Source organism: Haliotis rubra, unplaced genomic scaffold (genome assembly GCF_003918875.1).
Source record: "Haliotis rubra isolate DU_JTF1 unplaced genomic scaffold, ASM391887v1 Scf426, whole genome shotgun sequence".
In the NCBI taxonomy this organism is placed as follows: Eukaryota; Metazoa; Mollusca; class Gastropoda; order Lepetellida; family Haliotidae; genus Haliotis; species Haliotis rubra.
The window spans coordinates 783,900-798,517 of NW_025767109.1; the positions used below are offsets into that span (position 1 = coordinate 783,900).

Sequence of the window (14,618 nt, forward strand, 5' to 3'; positions counted from 1 at the left end):
TTCAAACACAATTCCCCCGAACACGACAAGCGATGGAGTAAAAAGGAAGTGACGCAAATGAGCAAAGGATTGTCAAAGGAATAAACCCTATTTAAAGATATATACAGACGGTAGCCCAGTGCATTAAGTTTACGCTTAATTCGGAGCCCTTAGACGGTAGCCCAGTCGGTGAACTTTACGCTAAATAAAGACTTAGTAGACAGAAGTCTAGTCTATTAAGAGACAACCGAAGGCGCTTCAAGAAGGGCAAACAAGAATACCTGTACCCTTGTTTGTTCATACAATACTAGCGTCTCTTTCTCTTCGCTATTGATCGATCCCCGATTTGGGAGATCAACCAGTTTGGCTATGCTGAAGTGTCAACTCAAATTGGATAAATTGGCCCCGCATTGATCTCGAGGTTACTCGAGAAGGGTTCATGCTGTTTGGGCAATCATCACATTCATCATGTGTTACAGTAGTGGTCATGATATGCTAATACGGTTATATAGCACGGCATTCTTATCTCCGATGGAAGTATCTCCATCTCTACACATCTAGCGTGAATTAGATGGGTTGCGGTCCTTTGATACGGCCTCTGCGTTATCGATGGAAAGAGACGGGCTCAGTCTTTATTTCGACTGGATAAATCCACGGTATTGTCAGAAGGATTTATCGTGATTTGGTGTTTGAAAAAAAATCGGTTGAAATTTAAAGAGATTTTTACCTTTAGAATGTGTCTGTTTTTATAATTTTCCGCAACCAAAGAAATGAACAAGAGATCCAAAGATCACAAGTGGCGTGTAAACCAACCTGTAAGAGAAATCGGTTACCTCCAAGGTGTTTATTACTGGTATAGAGTCCTTAATCAACCTGTCAGTGGATGTGATGGGAATTAAATGTTATTTGTGGTATTGTTTTAAAAGTCATCTACGCGATAGATATATAAATATTTATGCGTCCTTTGCGATACACGCACTTTACGTCTTCTTGCCGATACAAGTAATTTACGTAAGATATGCAATGCACGTACTTAAGGTCTCCTACGGAGAACACATACTCTAGGTCTCTTGCATTACGTGTGAAATTGTGGTCTGCTATGCGACACACGTACTGTACGTTGTACACGTACTTACGACCTCCACGTAATACACTACCTTAGGTCTCCTACGCTATACATGTACATAAGGTCTCCTACGCTCTACGGGGCGGTGGGGTAGCCTAATGGTTAAAGCGTTGGCTCGTCACGCTAAAGACCCGGGTTCGATTCCCCACATGGGTACAATATGTGAAGCCCATTTCTGGTGTCCCCCGCCGTGTTATTGCTGGAATATTGCTAAAAGCGGCGTAAAACCATACTCACTCACTCCTCCGCTCTACATATGCATACGATTTCCTACGCTATACATGTACAGAAGGTCTCCTATGCTATACATGCACATAAGGTCTCTTATGCTATATATGTACATAGGTGAGGTGAGGTGAAATTGGGTTTAACGTCGTGCTTGAGAATATTTCGCTCATATGACGACATGCATGCGTGTGTATGTGTATGTGCGTCTGCTTGTACTAGCCCAGACTTAAGCTGGTTTTATAGTGCTAGCCCACTGAGACACCATGCCGCAGTGAAGCATGAATACCCCACTCAGACACATTATACTGACTCCGAGCCGACCAGTACTTGTTGTACCCATTAATGCCGAGCGCCAGGCAGGGACCAACAAGTACCATATTTTAACGTCTTTTGGTATGGGCTCTCCGGGCGGACGCTCTAACCACTACACCACGGAGGCGGTCATATATATGTACATATGGGCGGTGGGGTAGCCTAATGGTGAAAGCGTTGGCTCGTCACGCCAAAGACCCGGGTTCGAATCCCCACATGTGTACAATGTGTGAAGCCCATTTCTGGTGTCCCCCGCCGTGATGTTGCTGGAATATTGCTAAAAGCGGCGTAAAACCAAACTCAATCAGTCAGTCAGCCAGTCAGTCAGTATATATGTACATAATGTTTCCTACACAGTAAGCGTTGTGTATTTCTCAGACGATATACGCCTACTTCACGTCTACGCAATAATCCTCTTCGCGCGTAGTTATTTGTTAGGTCGACACATACTTTAAGCCATGGTATCGGGCTTGCTTTGAAATTCCTTTCAACTGATTGAAAGTGGAAGATACGCATCATCAAACTTCCATTTCATTTAAAAGTTTAAAATGCATTTGAATTTAGACTGTGTTTCATTCTACTGTGACGCCAAGTCTGTCGCTTTAGAAAACAGTCCTGTCATTTCACACAACGGCTGACTACAACGTGCCCAGTCGTCTGGCACCACATACATTTTAAATGATTGCGTGCGTCGACTACACAGACTGACGTCGTAGTCCCCCACGTTGCAATCTATACAGCGTTACACAGACAACTTGAGTTGATCTTCGCCAGACCTTCATTGATCCCTGAGCTGCGTAAGTCGGCTCTTCTGACGACGAACATAAGTGAAATGATTTCAAATGGCTAGAATAATATCCGGCTTGTTCATCAAAGTCGTGATTAAACAGTCTCAACAGTCCAATCCCGGCGTCCAAAAAGACCCTTGATTTATTTTTTAAGCTAGTGAAGCCCTCGTGTGCTTGCTATTTGATTTGAAGTAGATATGTAGATATTTGAAGGGATATCTGGCCCTGTATGTACGTTGACTATGCAACATATATAAGAATAACTTTATGTGAAGGTATTAAACAGAGCAATAAAACAAAGACGGTCTGATAAGCCCTTTGAACAACGGTGAAGAACTTGCCCCATATTGCTTAGCAATCTCAGACAGCTAATATTAGCAACTGTCTGAGTGCCTAATCGAGACGCGTTTCAATCACCTTGTACTTGTTCTGACTTCATATGGTAACTCACTCACTCTACGACAGTTTTGTAATATGAGGGGCGGTGGGGTAGCGTAGTGGTTATTGCGTTGGCTCGTCACGCCGAAGACCCGGGTTCGATTCCCCATATGGGTACAATGTGTGAAGCCCATTTCTGGTGTCCCCCGCCGTGATAGTGATGGAATATTGCTAAAAGCGGCGTAAAACTAAACTCAGTCAGTCAGTCTGTAATAAGATACATACGGCACCGTGGGCATCTACTATAGGGGTGGTGAGTGTGTGTGCGTGCGTGCGTGCGTGTGTGTGTTTGGGGTGGGTTGGTCAGGGGGAGTGAGGCGAATATCATCCCAAAACGTGAGGCTTACAAAGATAATACACGTATTCAGAGTGGGTCATGTTAAAATTAAAAGTTAAAAATGTACTTTTGTCGTCTACTCAGAGAAGCTCACAATAATCATACAGAAACATGTACAGGTTCTTGCACAATATGACAAGCATTAGAAGAGGGTGGGAGGCATCGGTGCCTCAAGAACCTATGACAGCCCCAGACACCCGGCCCGACGCCCGCCTCCGACACCACCCTTGACACACCCGCCCCGACACCCGCCCCCGACGCTCGCCCCGACGACACCACCCTCACCCGCCCCCCGACGCCCCCGACACCAGCCCCGACGCCCCGCCCTCCGACTCCCCCCGACACCCCCGACGCCCGCCCACGACGCTCGCCGCCGACACCCACCCTCGACACCAGCCCCGACAATCCCCCCCGACGCCCGCCCCGACGCTCGCCCCCGACACTCGCCCCCCGCCCCGATACCCGCCCCCGTATTAAAATACCGACACTAATCCACCACGAGCCTTTTGCTTTTATGTGCTTGTTTAGACTATTCCGCGTTTACAGATGGATTGTATCTGAAAGGAATCGTAGCGTGGCCTTGTGGTTAAAGCATTCGCTCGTCACGCGGAAGATCCGGGTTCGATTCTCCACATGGGTGCAATGTGTGAAGCCCATTTCTGGATTTCCTCGTCGGGATATTGCTGGAATATTGCTGAGGACGGCAAGAAACTAACTGACCAACTTTGGACGCATTACTCTGAAAACAAATCATTCGGGTGTGCAACATGATGTGTGACATTGTGCGTGATGTATTTTTGTCAAGAAGTACTTAGATTAGATTTTCAGCATATATAACTGATAGTTTTCAGTTTCATGGAGCTAACCTGAACAGTTTATGTAGACAAGTCGTTTAACTTCGTTACTCAATATGAATGGGTAATCTAATGTGCACGTGAAACAATGACATCATGGGCCATGATCAGCGACGCGTTTACGATTTCTGTTGCGTGTAATTAGAAATTTATTAATTTAGCTTTGAGTCGTACAACGCTATATTATAGGTGAGAGAGAACACGACTTTTATCCGATCTGGGTATGAAAACAATATCTCGACTATCGCGAAAAACGCAGTTAGCCAAATTGCCACACCGTATCTTTCAACCGCTAGACTGTGGGGCGCGGTGGGCGAGCTGGCTAAGACGCCAGGCTAGTGATCCAGCGAGGTTGAGGTGCCGGGATCGAGCCCACCTGTGACCGGGTGTAAAACCTTGGAGTCAACTTTCTGTGCAGACTCTTTCAACCCACGAATCCGTTGGTATATGACCAGATGGTGGCCACATGAATACGTGCAAACACCTAGTTGCGGAACTTGGACTTGGACAAAGTACTGTGACTATGTGTCCCAGTCCACCCAGCTGTGAATGGGTACCCTCGTTAGGATGAGAAAGCCACAATAACTCGGTGCGCCTAGTGGCTGCAAGAGTTGTATACTCCCCAGGAGTTGAGATTGATAATACGATGTGCCGTTGAGATTGACATCCAATGATCGAGGGGAAAATACCAGCGCCTTGAGCATGCACTAGTTGCCTGGATATGTGCGCTATATAAATATCCTATAATAAATAATAATAGACTAACGCTTACTCTCTCTGAATATAGAATTTTGATAGTAACAAATAATCCCATTTAATTTGAAAAGGAGCCTCGGTGAGATGGGAGATTCAGAACCTGAGGATATGTAGACTTGCTTCATCTATAGCTTCAGCATTGCAGGCAGGGCAAAGCAGTAGGGAAAATAATGTGGTTCAGGGACTGTGTGACAGACTAGGAGGGCTGGGCAATAGGGAAAATAATGTGGTTCAGGGACTGTGAGACAGAATAGGAGGAGACAGACTAGGAGGGCTAGGCAGTAGGAAAATAATGTGGTTCAGGGACTGTGTGACAGACTAGGAGGGCTAGGCAGTAGGGATAATAATGTGGTTCAGGGACTGTGTGACAGACTAGGAGGGCTAGGCAGTAGGGAAAATAATGTGGTTCAGGGACTGTGTGACAGACTAGGAGGGCTAGGCAGTAGGGGAAATAATGTGGTTAAGGGACTGTCAGACAGTCTATTCAACCGTGTATGCTGGGGTACACTCAGTATGGCAACGTTCTCTACGGATAGCGTATATTGTCCCCACACATCAGCAGTTTGGCAGATGAAGACATGTATCGAATAAAGTAACATATAGCTTTCACCTACGTAGATTACATTTAACGTCAGTGTGTCCAAAATATATCTGTAAGTAGCCAAATTATTCTTAAATCCAAAAAGAGATTGATGACGAGCCTTGGGTTCGGTTTACCCCACAGTCGTCAAAACGCCAATATTTGACCTCACAATGGTCTCAATTGGCTTCCCATTGATCTCAGCTTCCATCCGTAGCTCGTCTGAGGTTACGGAAGCATATTTAGTCCGCAAGATTGGCCTCCGTGTCTAGGGTATCTTCTCTCGTCCATCACGGGGGCTTGAAAAGCTCGTATGCTTCAAGTGATGTATCTATGGTGTAGCTTACTGCAGAGGCTAATACGAGAGCGGCAATGACCTCGGATTCATCGTTTAGTGTATGTCCTGGTAGTCTGTCTCGTAGTCTCTGAACCACATATTTCCTTACTGCCTAGCCCTCCCTGCAATGTTAAAGCCCTAAATGAAGCAAGTCAGCTCACTGCGGCTCCTTTTCAATTTAAATTGGTTTAATTTTCCCTATCAAAATTATAGATATTCAAGGACTAAGCTTTTGTCTAATGTCCTGGTGAAAGGGTTCCCTGCTACCTGAGGGACCAATGATACAAAGGGACGAGTTTTTGGATGTTGAGTATCAGCTGTGATATTCCAGAGGTGTGTGTTTGGTAAATTACTGCGAATAATGTACAGTCCGCCCTGGTTATAACGTCAAACTGTTTATGACTTTCCAGAACCGATGTAACGCATTGAAATTCCTTTTATTTAAAGGAGAATACGGGTGAATTGCAATAATTTGCTCGGTGAAAGATAAAGTCTTCAGAAACATATTCCCAAATTTTCAATAAAAAATTATGTATAATTATGTTTTATATCAAAAGTTTTGCTTTCGTTCGGATTCTCCTTTAACGCCAAACTGGTTATAACGCTACCGTCATCCATTTTTTCATAACAAACGTTGCATCTGGTTATAATGCCATTTTTTTATAAAGGACAACTTGGCAAATCCGCTACTTTGATCAGGTGAATAAATTAGTGTATGTACAGACATTGTTCATAGTTATTCCAGTGGACATTCTCACTGACAACGTTATTTTTTTTCATTGGCAATGCTCAAAAGAACCGATACTGTATAAATTAACATACGTTTTCATTTTTGGTTATTATATTATAGGGTATTGATGGCTATGACAGATAAGAACTCGTCTTGACGAAAGGCGTTATAACGGAGGTAGTCTGTACTTGATATTGACCCGGTGCAGAGCATTGAGTCAGAGTTGTATGTAGAGTTCTGAAGCCGATGGGGTGTTACATAGCTGGGTTTACAGTACTGTTACACCTATGACAACAACACGACGCCGGACAGAAGTAATCAACACTGGAGGGGCAACCGCCGGTCAATAGTGGGAGAAACCATAGCAGAATGATACAATTATCGACTCCACATGGCGTTTCAACTTCACTGTCATAGGCTTTTACGTTAAGCAGGTAATAACGGGAGCCCTCCCTACCTGCTCTTCAAGGGAGGTTGTCTTGGAGGTGATTATCTCTGATAAGGATTGCTTCTCTCAGTCTGAAGTCTTACGGTCCATCATTGCGACACGGTCCGTCATTGCGACACACGGTCTGTCATTGCGACACGGTCCATCATTGCGACACGGTCCATCACGGACAATGATTGCGACACGGTCCATGTTTGTGACGTGGTCTATCATTGCGACACGGTCTATCATTGCGACACGGTCTATTATTGTGACACGGTCCATGATTGTGACACGGTCTATCATTGTGACACGGTCCATCATTTTGACACGGTCCATCATTTTGACACGGTCTATCATTGTGACACGGTCCATCATTGCGGCACGGTCCACCACGACAATGATTGCGCCACGATCCATGTTTGCGACACGGTCTCTCATTGTGACACGGTCTATCATTGCGGCACGGTCCACCACTGACAATGATTGCGCCACGGTCCATCATTGCGACACGGTCCATCATTTTGACACGGTCTATCATTGCGACACGGTCTATCGGTCCATGTTTGTGACACGTCCATGTTTGACACGGTCTATCATTGCGGCACGGTCCATGTTTGCGACACGGACAATGATTGCGCCACGGTCCATGTTTGCGACACGGTCCACCATTGTGACACGGTCCATGTTTGCGACACGGTCCACCATTGTGACACGGTCCATGTTTGCGACACCACGGTCCATGTTTGCGACACGGTCCATCCACGGACAATTTGCGACACGGTCCATCATTGCGACACGGTCTATCATTTGTGACACTCGGTCCATCATTGTGACACAGTCTATCATTGCGCTGCACGGTCCATCACGTCCATGTTTGCGGTCCACCACGGTCCATGTTTGCGACACGGTCCATCATTGCGGATCCACCATTACGACACGGTCCATCATTGCGACACGGTCTACCATTAACGACACGGTCCACCATTACGCCCACGTTTACGTTGTAAAGCATTTCTTACCGAAAGTACGTAATCGTAAGCTTCAAGAAAAAAACACGTGAAAAATATCCCTAGAAAGTGAATTATGAACTGAAACCTGATACTCTATTACACCCCTAACACGAGCAGATCCAATAGATTACATACCGTAGAAGCGAGAACAGTGTAAGCCATGGTTTAATCATCAACTTTCACATGGAACCGTTATTTACAACCACTGAAAACACCTGTTAAGATTATCGATAGGAAATTTAAGCAGGACGTTCCCTTATTGAGAAAGGAGATTGCCCTGAATGGGTGAAATATTGCTGAACTGGGACAAAGAATATTTACGTTACCATTTCTTAAGAAACAACAGGCCGCGGAATCGCCTTTGTATCCGTAACAACACCCCTGTCAATGCGTGATGTATTGCCAGAACGAAATCTGATCAACTTAAATGTGCAAAATGATAAATTCAATACCTTTTTAGGTCGTAATGAATTTGGATTCCATAATACAATTCTCATATCATTAATACTGATGGCAATTATATTATCTCTGCACGATCCATCTATTTCCATCTGTAATTAATTCCGTATTTGAACTGAAATTGACATTGCCGTTCCGTTGTCGTTGGTGAAATTGACGAGTTATTCAGCCTGTGTACAACACACGATGGAGATAAGAGATTATAGCTAGAGTGAAATGAATTCCACTTTGCACTGAACGTGTAATTAGTGGTATTGTAATCGTATCAGCTGAATCAGCGTTGCTGTGAGCGAACCAACCCTTGTGATTCCTGCAACGCTGTGACCAATTACCATTCCGGACATTCCAGTGCTTCCATCGACATTACAAACGGATCTGGAGAATAAAAACTGAACACTTCTCTTGATCACAGCTTGAAAAACATTTTTGAAGTTTCCTGCTTTTTAAACCGCACTGTTCTTAGAATTCGAAATATACTTACGCTTGGTCACCCACGAGACGGTGTAATTGTCACGCGATAAGAAATTATATGCATTATGCAATTACTCTGAGTTTTGAAATTCACGAGTAATAATTACTCGTGTAATAGTTATTCGTGTTGATCACACCCTGTGATAAGTGTTTTGTGAAACGCAAATCTGTATTAATTATAGGAGTTTGTTATAGCACCGTGGTGATTGATACTGTGAACTGAGAGCTCCATTATGAATGTCACGCACTTATGCAATTTGTCAGCACAGATTTCGAGATCGTATTGGGAGTGAATACATTCATTCCTGATAGGATCTGCATAGAAGAGACTTGTTCTCTCAGCTTTTATGTCTTTTGAAGGAATCGAGAAGTATTGGTTTAACTTATAGTCTATTTGCAGTGAAAACGTACCGATTAATTTAAACAAAAAGTAAATCGAACAAAGTGAAATTAAGATTGCGAATCCTCATAATTTTACCTTGCCATTTGAAAATTTAAATTTCAGAATTTTGTTCAACTTAGGATAAAAGCTGTTTAACAAACGATCAAGGTTCAAATCGGTATTATTGGTTTGTATTACAAGGGGGTATGCACAGTAAATGAAACACCGAGCACAAGGCGGGTTGGTCTAAGTTGACGCTCATCACGTACCGCACGCGCATTTGTTTCACTGTTCCAACTGCTGCGCTTACCCCCTTGTAATACAAACCAATATAAGCGATTTGAAACTATGATCGTTTGTTAAACAACTTTTTTCTAAGTGGAATAAAAATCTAAGATTTGAATGTTCAATTGACAAGGTAGAATTATGAGGATTCGCAATTTTAATTTCACTTTATTCGATTTACATTTTTGTTTAAAGTGCAATTCACCGGTACGTTTTCACTGCAAACAGACTATAGATGCTGTGTATTTGACGTGCTGAAGCCAGTGGCAGTGTATAGAAGCTTGTTTGTTGTTTCACCCAAGACTTAACTAGGGTCTATCCGGTTAGGTCCCATACTGCCTACAGTTCCAAACTGCCTACGTTGTTTAAACTTCTGTAGGCAGAGTGGGAAAACACCATAGAATTAACCAGCTAACTTAGTCAAGTTCATTTTAGCAGGGGTAAAACAGGTCAGATCTGTGTATTCACTTCCTGATCTCTGGACCGTATCTTGTTGTTTTAACCTGTAGGCTTTTTTGGAACTGTAGGCAGTGGGTATACACCGTCTATCCATGGTCTACCGATATGAGGGCGGGGCGGTGGGGTAGCCTAGTGGTTAAAGCGTTGGCTTGTCACGCCGAAGACTGGTGTTCGGTTCCCCACATGGGTACAATGTGAAGCCCATTTCTGGTGTCCCCGCCGTAATATTGCTGGAATATTGCTAAAAGCGGCTTAAAACTAAACTCACTCACTCACTCCCTACTATATGTGCATCAATTTGGTAGATATATGGGTTTAAAGATGGTTGTTTGTCAGATTTGTTTTGTAGCCGCACATTGGTTGATGCTCAGACCTTCACTCACCCATATAACGACTGTGTGTAAATAATCGAGTCGGACGCAGACGGCCAAGTGGTTGATGTCATGAGCACCGCTCAGTATCATTGGGATACGATGACATGCAATCAATCAAGTCAAGCACGCACGCACGCACGCACACATCTATATTCTATATCTATATTCTACCAGATTCCCCACAAGACTGAAGGGAACATGTGACTAATATATGAATGTCCTGTGAACGGTTTTCGGCCTATTAAGGAAGAATAATATCCCCGAAACCTAAACTGTGATAAAGATAAAGAAAGAGGAAGTGAAAAATTGAACTATCGCAAATTATAAGGAATTATCTTTTACTTCCTTCTCGGGTATATGCTTGATTGGTTGGTTTGTTTGTTGTTTAACGCCACACTCAGCAATATTACAGCTATATGGCGGAAATCTGTAAATAATCGGGCCTGGACCAGATAAACCGCTGATCAGCAACATGAACATCTATCTACGCAATTGGGATACGATGACATGTGTCAACCAAGTCAGCAAGCCTGACCACCCGATCCCGTTAGTCGCCTTTTTACGACAAGCATGGGTTGCTGAAGACCAGTTCTAACCCGGATCTTCACGGGTACCTGGAATATGAAACAATCCATATGAAACTATGAAACGCCAATGCCAGAATAATCTCCATTGTTTGTGAGAACGGATTCCACGCTGGACAGCATAATGTCGAAAACAGATATGACTGAATGGACAATCATGTTATACCACTATATTAACAATAGAGACCTATTTACAGTATTTCTTGTGGCTCTAGTAAGAGTTTTTGTCGCTTTTATTTGCAGCGCAAAATATGATATGTTACTTTAAACGAACTGAGTACAAAACGATGTTAAGTACATTCTTGATATACTTCGCCCACGTTGCAGTGGCGTTAATGTCAGTTCTCATGGCAACATCGCCAACAACGAACACTAATCACAGAATAACTCATTATCACCGACCCAAGACCTTATTATCCATCAACGCAACAGCGTTACTTTATCGTGGTGTAACCGTCCGACTAGACTAACGCTTAGTCTCTGAATATATACGACCCGTGAAGATCCGGGGTAGAATAGGTCTTCAGCAACCCATGTGCTTGCCATAAAAAGCGACTATCTTGTCGTAAGAGGCGACTAACGGGATCGGGTGGTCAGTTTCGCTGACTTGGTTGACACATGTCATCGGTTCCCAATTGCGCAGATCGATGCTCATGCTGTTGATCACTGGATTGTCTGGTCCAGACTCGATTATTTACAGACCGCCGTCATATAGCTGGAATATTGCTGAGTGCGGCGTAAAACTAAACTCACTCACTCACTCTGAATATATACTCTTCAAAACAAGTAGGGGAATTTATAATTTGCAATTGAAAAAAATGGGAGATATATCGGAGTCAATCAATGTTGATATGATAATAATGAACGTTTTGAGAGTGCATCACCACTTACACTTCCTTACGACCATACACATGTAGTTGTTTGTACAGATGATTGGTGTATGACGTGCAATTTTCCTATGTACGATTTTCGTTTTTTACACAAAAAATAAAACCCGGCCAAAAACAAACACTACGAACTGCGTGATGCAAGATTGTCAAAATTATTGGTCTGTCGACCTTCTTGAAAACCATCAAAATCACGAATACCACCCACACCCACACCACCATGCACATGTTTGGGGCGACTGCGTTGTGCACGTGCATCCCATGCGTTATGTTAAGGGATTGTGATAAAGAGAAATGGTGGTACCTTCATAGGATGTCTGTCGTTGAAAAGTTTGTTAGCGTGTAATACTTCCAGTCCACATTGAAAGTTCAGGTTTCCCTGCTTTTTATAGAGTATATATAATTTTGATAGAAACATACAATTCATGTTAAATTAAAAAGGAGTCCAGTCAGATGGGAGATTCAGCACCTGGGGAAATATAGAAAATAATTCAGGGACTGCGAGACAAACTAGACCCACAGTTTGTTACAAAGGAAAAAAACCCTGTCCCAGCTCCAGCCTGTTTCCAAAACCACAGCGAATAGATTTTTAAAGGATCCCCAGTGAGAAGGGAGGGAAACCTAGACTTGCTTCTTTTAGGTCCTTGCAGAAAGGGCAAAGGAGAAAGGTAACTATTACGGTTCAGGGACTGCGAGACAGACCAACATGTCCGCCATCTTGGAATCTGTGGTCCGCCCCGGTCACGTCCGGCTATTCTGGCTGGATTCTCCCGGCGTTTCACGAATGTCACTTGTGTTTGTCCAGCGTGTTTACTCTCGATAAAGGTGGGAAACATGAAAGCGGGACTTGTTTGAGGAAGTGATGGGTTATTACTACGTATGGACAATATTGACAATTTTAATAATTGGAAATCGAAAACAAGACTGGTATGTTTCCTTACGGCAATTTATACACACAGTTTGTGAATACCATACTGTCTCAGTCTTTCATTTAAACCAGTCAAACGTTGCAAGTGCGTTTCTTTGAAGGGCTGTGTTAGCTAGTGGCCATTGTGCTTTGGACAATCTTCATTTTGTATTGAAATTGTTGTTTGTCGTGTTCATAAACTAGGCATGTAACCCTGGCGCATTAGCAAAGGTTCGTGAAGAATCTGGGTTAGAATTGGTCCTTGGCAATCGATGCTGTCACAGGAAGCGACCGAACAAACGGCGAGAGAGTGAGGTGTGTTTTACGCCGCCTTTAGCAATATTCCAGGATACGATGACACGAAATCAACCGATCGGGGTGGTTGGGTAGCCCAGTGGTTAAAGTCGTCACGTTGAAGACCCGGGTTCCATTCCCCACATGGGTACAATGTGTGAATCCCATTTCTGGTGTTCCACGCCGTGATATTGCTGGAATATTGCTAAATTTGGTGGATAAATGGTTTAAAGATGGTCTTTAGATGGCAAATGTATTTCTAGCTGCACATTGCTCATACCATCCATCACCAGTTTGTGTGATTCAGATCTGATAACACTGAACAGGCGGCCGTATGTCTGGATAGATGGCTCAAACGTCATGTCGCACACTTACTTGGTCAAACGCGCCAGACCAGTACCGACGATGTCGTAAACCATGATGTGGAAGGACAATCTTGTATTGATAGCTGTAATAAAAAGTTACATTAATGATTTCCGAGAAACAGTAACGGCCTTTACTTTCAGACGTAACCCATAAAGATTCGATAACTAATTTTAGATAAGGATTTCTGTGATTGACTCAACGTCATATGACTTCATTGCTCGGATAGCCTCTTTGATTGGGGGTGTCTCGATGGTGTAGTGGATAGAGCGTTTGTTCGGTGATTGGGTCCTCTTGCAGCCGTACGTTAGAGGGTGGTTCATGTTGTTACCATGCCTTGGCCTTTAAGTGGTTTAAGGTGCCATAATTCGCTATATGGAGTTGCGGCCCTTACCGGTGGTAGGAATACTAAGCATCCGCTGGTCGAATTTCGGATTCGCAACCAAAATGATCTATCTTTAAAGAGCAACATTTGTCTTATCTGAATGGTTTTTCTTATTCCGTATAAACTCACTCACTCACTCACTACAATCGGTGAACAGCAGTGTATTTCCTTGCTCCAGCACCGATGTCTGAAGTATTTATGGACGTTCAAAGTATATCCTGCCTTGTCTCCCACACCTGGAAACGGTTTAACGTAATATTTCTCTTTCAAAATAACATAATTTGCCTCAAAGATTGAAAAATATGCCAAATCCTCAAACATGATAGTTTACTAGGAACTCGATCTTTGAAGTTAATCCGTTAAGTTCACTGTGTGTTAAGGGCTTAAGTGTGTTGCCAGTTCTGATGCAAGGTATGAGGTGTGTGGTATGTGGTAGCGATTACAGGAAATAGAAAGTGGCGTCAATACCCTACCACTTTTGTACACATACAAACGATGGCGTCTTGAGATAACACTGAACACTTACACCTACGTCTTATTTCTCATTCTGGGGTGTCCTCGCTCCATTAAGGCAAGGGGAGGGGGGGGGGTGTGTGTGTGTGTTTGTTGTTGTCCGGGGGGAGGTGTTGGGTCGGGGTGTGTGTGTTTGTTTGTTAAAAGATTTTGTTGGTTTTCGGTATGCGCGCAATGTTGTTGTTGTTGTATGAATTCGGGATGAAGATGAGCAGGAGGATGAATTCGAAGGATGAGGGTGAAGGATGAAGGATGAGGATGAAGCGCATCATGTAGTAGTTGTCGTCACCATTGTTTTCTTAGTAGTTACATTGGGAACACCATTTTAGTGAATCAAAATAGGGGCGGTG

At 43.6% G+C, this 14,618-nt stretch overlaps 1 protein-coding gene and 1 long non-coding RNA gene across 2 annotated transcripts in view; one reads left to right on the top strand and one right to left on the bottom strand.

Annotated features, from left to right (window-relative positions):
- The window catches only part of LOC124288815, a 75,099-nt gene that overhangs the window by 44,231 nt on the left and 16,250 nt on the right, over window positions 1-14,618 (top strand). The gene's annotated exons all lie outside the window — the stretch shown is intronic.
- Window positions 4,872-12,447, bottom strand: LOC124288816. Its single transcript, XR_006901528.1, has 3 exons — window positions 12,428-12,447; window positions 10,814-10,815; window positions 4,872-5,014 (listed from the first exon to the last, which is right to left on the bottom strand). It is a non-coding gene; the product is annotated as an uncharacterized LOC124288816 (long non-coding RNA).